Source organism: Phodopus roborovskii, unplaced genomic scaffold (assembly GCF_943737965.1).
Source record: "Phodopus roborovskii unplaced genomic scaffold, PHOROB, whole genome shotgun sequence".
Classification (NCBI taxonomy): domain Eukaryota; kingdom Metazoa; phylum Chordata; class Mammalia; order Rodentia; family Cricetidae; genus Phodopus; species Phodopus roborovskii.
Window position 1 is genome coordinate 22,186 of NW_026126188.1, and position 6,530 is coordinate 28,715.

Here is a 6,530-nt window from a genome sequence, read left to right on the forward strand (position 1 = left end):
AATCTGGTTATGAAGCAGCCTGCAAAGCTCATACAACCTTCCACCTTAATACAGGGTCACTTAAATTCCGTTTTAAAATTACTAGAGACCAAGCTATTGATATAGTTAAGAATTGGCCCCTATGTGCAGAGTTCTTACCTGTTCCACACCTTGGAGTTAACCCCTGTGGTGTCACACCTAATGATATCTATCAGATGGATGTTACTCATGTTCCTTCCTTTGTTCGACTACAATTTGTTCAAGTATCTGTGGATACCCATTCTCATCTCATATTTTCCTGTGTTCATACTGGAGAAAGGCTTAAGGATGTTAAGAACCATTTTTTACAAGCCTATGCTTATATGGGAATGCCCAGACAATTAAAACCTGATAATGGCCCTGCTTATACAAGTCAGGGTTTTAACGCTTTTTGCAAAAAAAAAAAAAAAAAAAAAAAATTATCTCACGTAAGATGGATATCCCTTATAATCCTCAGGGTCAGGCCATGGTGGAACATGCACATTTCACAATTAAAGCCTATCTTCATAAAACAAAACAGGGGGAGTTTACAGGATCTCCTCATAATCACCTTTCTCTTGTCATTTATATTTTAAATTTTTTTATCTATCGATCTGTGGCCAACAGGCATTGGGGCCCTGGGTCATCTGACTATGGCTCAGTTATGTGTAAGAGTGTCACTACTGCAAAATGGGGAGGCCCTGACCCAGTTCTAGTATGGTCTTGAAGGTCAGTTTGTGTGTTTCCACAAGACGCAGATAACCCTGTTTGGGTGCCTGAGTGGCTGATTCGCCATGTGCAGAGGGATGGTGATTTAACAGCCAGAAAGAAGGTCTGATGGTTCTTCAAGAATCTACCTATCCTGATGCCAGTGGCTCTGAATAGCCATATGTGGCCTTTTTCCCAGACCATTAATTATAGTTTGGATCAAGTGGCTATAAATTTATACTTTTATACAAAGGACAAGAATTTCAATTTCATCTCAGGTACTGTATTCTGGTTCCATTCTTATTGTTGTAAACAATGCTAATAATTTTGGAGGAAGTTTCAATTGTTCTCAGCAGGTCTGCCAAGTGTAACAGCTGTTGCGGGGACGTACCCAGGTGTGCAGCACAGAGGATAGGAGATTCCGGGATCATGGCTGCCAATGCTGCCTTTACCACTGAAGCAACAGTTTCTACCATAGCCCTCTCCCAATCTGTAAATACTGCAAGACAGTGGATCAACTATCAGGTGATTTGGCTTAAGTCTTAGCCACCCAAATCACACTTTATTATCTAGTACAAATTGGCATTTTTAAAATAATTTACAAACTAACCTCCTATAGGAACACTTGAATTTTTGTGAGAAGCTCATATGGCTTCTTGTTCTGTCTTTCACACATATCTGTGTTAATTCATCATTTTTCTCCAGAAATCCTGGAGTGATCAGTTTTTAAGTTATACACATGCTTTAGCCATGCAGATCATTAACATCTATGAAACCTGAGTGCCACTTGCTAATGCAGAAAGCTTTTTACAAGGACTTCAACTTGGGGGCAGATCATTGGGGTTTGTAGGCCTTGCACTTTGTGCTATTTTGCTACAGCACTAAAGAGGCCTGGGCCAACTTTCTAAGAAGACAGATACTGTCTTTGACTCAAGAGAAAAGGCCTCTGCCCACATGTGGCTGAACAAACTATTCACCAGTGAAGGGTAACGCAGAGGGGGCAAATGTCTAACCTAAGACATGTAGGTTACGGGCCTGGGTGACCTCTCCAATGATGGGTAAGGAATTATGCTGATGTTCTCTATCACCTAAGGCAGGTGTTAGTTTATATTATGAGAAAGGGGGACCTGTAGGGCCCTGCATGGACCCCTGAGGCACCTTGAGCTAGCCTGAAGCAATTGGCGGGAACCCCTTGCCCCGAGGCTTTTGTTGGTAGTCTTCCCGTTTTGATGACACACACCTGGTGACAACACACACCTGGTAGGAAGGAGCTAAACTTCCTATAATTTTTCTACTGTGCTGTGAGTCAGTATTTAAGCCCATTCTTTCCCCACTATTATTGTTGTTGTTGTTCGTCTCCACCGTAATTGTTTCGCGGGTTCTTTCCCTTCTTTTTACTTTTATTTTTTCCTCCTTCATGTTTTCTCCCTGCACGCCCTGCCCATGCCTGTGTCCCCCCTCACATACATGACCTGGCCCAAGTCAAAGAACAGAAAATAACAACAAACAACTAAAAATAAACATGCATATCATACATGTAACATAGGTGGAGCAAGTGCAAATATGTAACCCACATATATAACCCAACCGCCAATGTATCGACCACGTATTTATTTCCCCTCCAACCCCAACCACACCCTGGTAAAGCAAATATAAACATGCTATCCATTTGAATTCATGTGTTTACTGCATGTCCTCATGTTAATTACATGAACCCGTATGTAAACTCTGAGGGCTCCTATGTTTGCTGCAACGGCTCAGATGTTGCCCACATGACTTTGCAAGTTACTTACATGCTAAGTATGTGACACCAATGCAAACTACCCATTTATACATGCTAGCTACATGGGATCTCACAGTAAGTACATGAAGCAATAATGTAAGTACATCATCATGTATGGTAAAGACATGAATACCATGTTGTACACATGGGCTCACATGTTAACTAAAAGGGATCACATGTCAAATACACAGGCTCACATGTTAACTACACGGGATCACATGCCATGTACACAGGTTCCAATGCACACTGCACTGGCTCACATGGAAACACCATGACTCCATACGTGAACTGCATGTAATGGAGGCGGCGCCAGCCGGGATGTCATGTGTACACGCGACATACATAAGTGTTGTGGAGCTGGCGCATTAGGATCACAGAAGCCACAGGCATGACATGCTTGTAAAACAAATGACAAGCATGTAAATCACAGGGACTTCATTTATTCAGCTACATACATGTGTGCACACATGCCTGTTCACCAGAAGCGGCCCTCACGGCGCAGGAAGCTTATGGCGTCGCAGAAGCCATCATGGTACAGAGGCTCCAGGCTTCCACGGGACGGCGGGAAGAGTGCTCGGGCCAGGCGGGCAAAATTGGCGGTGGAGATCTAGGCGGGGCCGGAAATGAGTGTGGGTGGAGACGGAAGTGTGTGTGGGCTGGGCTGGAAGTGAGGTTGGTGTGAGCATGCTGTGACAGGAGTGGCCACGGAAGCCCCACACGGCTCACCTCCACATCCTGTCCAGTCACGTGCACGCACAAGCCAAGACCTTGGCCAGGGTCGTGGGGCGAGATGTCATGGCATCCACAGAATGGGGATACGGTGAGGGTGCTACCACCAGGGGGCAGGGGGAGGCTGCATGAGAGGGCACCATCTGCCCAGGCCTGGGGAGATGGGGGGCCGGGAGACAAGTGAGGAATCGCGACAATATACACGCGTGTTCGGGGTCACACACGTGTGACCACACCCACCCACCCCACCCCTTACCGCCCCGCCCACCTGACCCTGGAACTCCATGGGCTTCAGCCCTGAGTAGATGGGGATGAAGCAGCTGGCGAGAAGGACCTGTACATGAGGGGAAACATAGGACACGCATGAGGGGAAACGTGGGACACACATGAGAAAAACGATACACGTATGTGCAAACATGCGACACGCATGTGCAAACACAGATGAAACATACATGTAGGAAACACGGAACATGACACATTCTTACACTTGCGGCCCCGCCCCCTCACCTGTACGAGGTCCTCACGGGTCGGGAACTGGAACACAAGGCGGTTCTGTAATGTGTTCACCACAGTCAAGGACACATAGAGCCAGCCCTGCACCAGGACATGAGCATGGGCTGCCAAGATCCAGTCCAGGCCATCCCTGATGGTGCGGGGGAGGGGGGACACATATGACCTGTGACCCCTGAAATGGGATCCACATGCGTGACCCATGACATGTAACATGTACCATGTGATGTGTGCCCAACACCACCCCCCTTATACCCCCCCATGCACCTCAGCTGCTCCATGAGGTAGAAGCTGGGTGTGGCCGTGCCCAGTGGTTGCTGCCTGGCATCCTCGGCCAGGCTGTGTGCGAAAGCCTGTGCAGGCCTGTGGGAAGGGTGGGAACCACACACGTGACCCCCGACATGTAACATGTCACATGACTATCACATGTGCCCCGCCCACACACACCTCCAGCTGCTCAGGGGAAGTCAGCAGCACTGCTGCATCCAGGGCCCCACCTGATGCCCCTGCATAGCCCCTGACATCACCCAGCAGCCCCGCCCCATGTGCCTACAGCCCAGCAGCCATGCCCAGGTGGTAAATGCCCAGGAAGCCACAGGCCCTGAAAGACAGGTGCAAGGGCGGGGTCATCCGGGGCGGGGCGGGGCCTATGGGGCCTGTGGGCGGAGTATCCGGGGGAAGGATGGGGTCACGTGAGGAAAGGAAGCCATGCCCCCTCAAAAAAGAATGACAGAAATGGCGCCTCTGTCTTCACTGCTGCTCTCCGGGACTACATTTCCCAGGAGGCTGCGCAGTGGACCTTGTTCCCTGTGACGTCACTGGCCGGCAATATCCCCTCAGCTTCCCACACTGTGGAATTTTCCCAGCAGTCTCGGAGCCCCGCCCATCTCAGGGTGGAAGGGGACTATGATTCCCAGCATACTTTGCTACGCCTACAGTGGTCACTGTTTGTGTCCTCACTGGTGCGCCAGCACCCTTCAGTGTACTATCAAGATGGCGGCTTCTCTGTATGAAGCCTCTGTTCCTAAGGCCACTGCCAGGGACTATAACTCCCTGCATGCACTGCAGGGCCGGGCTGGGCGGTCGCTCTGTGTGTGATGGCACAGGGCGCCTTCTCCCTCAACGTCTACAGCAATGGCGTCATTGCATTCTTTCTCACAGATTTGAGGAAGAAAAAGAATGAATAAAGAGATAATTTCTCATAATTCATCCCTAGAGAGATAACAAAATGATATCAACATTGATATCAAGAAATAAATAAATAATGAAATCACAAGAGACAGTTTAACACCAACACAGTGGATGCAGACTCCCCTCTTCCTGGAGTAGAAAAAGACAGATTTGAATAATGAAATAATCAGATAGTTAGGTCGTCTGTCACACTTGAGTCACACAAGGTGGCACCAAACTTCAGGGTTCCCAGATTATATAATGAAAGAATTTAATAATTACATCTTTAAATATGTAAGTCATTGACCTTTTTGTATCATCAATTCATGGGCAGACTTGCCAGATATAGAAAAGTATGCTGTCATCATGCATTTTAAAAATTCCATAGGTTAATCATCAGATCATCATACTGTCTTGCCTGAAGAATTCTGCTGGCCTGCCATCATGACCAGCACCCGAATCTCTGTTGTGGTGCGGAGGAACTGAGATAATGGGCCCAATCCTGGCGTAGCAGTAGTAGCCAAAATGTTGATATCAGCTGAAATGATGGCGGCAGCAGGGGCATCACCAGCAGAGCAGAAAGAGAGATGTTCTTCAGTGTTCTGGGTCATCATCCTTTTGTCAGGTCTCGGTGATGGTGCCGACCTCCTTGTGCCACATCTTCTTCTCATCGTAGGTCACAACTGATGTGAAGCTGTGGAGGACAAGCAGGTAGTCAACACCCAGACCACCATGCTGGCCTTGCTGAAGTCCTTTTACTTCTCAGAGGGCACCACGCAGTCTTCTGGACTCTTATCACCCAGCATCCCTAGTACTCTGTGAGATGCATAGATCATTCAGAAAATGCTCTACTCGTGTCTACAACTTTCCTAACTTTGTCCCTGACGGATATTTGCACCCTAATCATAATCAGTGATGGCACTTTCTGTCGTTTACATAATTTAAAGAAATAAATAAATAAGTCAGTAATAGCTAACTGTCACAATAAAGAGGTTATGTAGCATTTAACTGGAAGGGAAGCATGGCCAGACTCCGCTCATGAAGGAGGTCATCATCACCATTTAAACAATGAAACATCTCAGAGTTGAGTCATAAAATTCAACATCATGCACACCTGAGAAATTACTGTAGATCAGAAATTACATTTGTTCCCAGAAACTCAACTTTCTGAATCACACCATTGTTGTGGATGGTAGGTAAATGGTAATAGCACTCTGATCACATATTGCTGAATGAAGATCCCCATCACCTCTTTTTAAAAGTTTCTAAGCTTTGTGTAAATCATGTAAGAAAACCTGAATTTTGAATGAGATGTTCATAAATTCCAGAAGCCAAACTTACAGTTTATCAGTGAATGTCCCCACAAAACACAAAAGCAACCCTGTGGTACACAAAGGTGTCATCTGGTCTCAACTTTTCCATCTGGCAGAAAAAAATTTCTGTATACGAAAACTAGAACTTTAGGGCACACCAGGCTTTAATGTTCACTGTGACCTATTTGTGACCCCTTCAGCAGCTTATAAAAGACATTTTCTATTGGATGAGGATGGGGCTGGTTACTCTTTAAAAATTAGGGGTGTCTCCTTTATCATGTTTTGGAGATAACTGTCTGCACAAGACTGGAGATCAAATG

The 6,530-nt window shown here is 46.7% G+C and overlaps 1 pseudogene; it reads right to left on the reverse strand.

The window, feature by feature from the left end:
• Positions 1 to 2,963: 2,963 nt before the first annotated feature.
• On the reverse strand, positions 2,964 to 4,357 carry LOC127218583 (patatin-like phospholipase domain-containing protein 4; annotated as a pseudogene).
• Between the last annotated feature and the right edge of the window lie 2,173 nt (positions 4,358 to 6,530).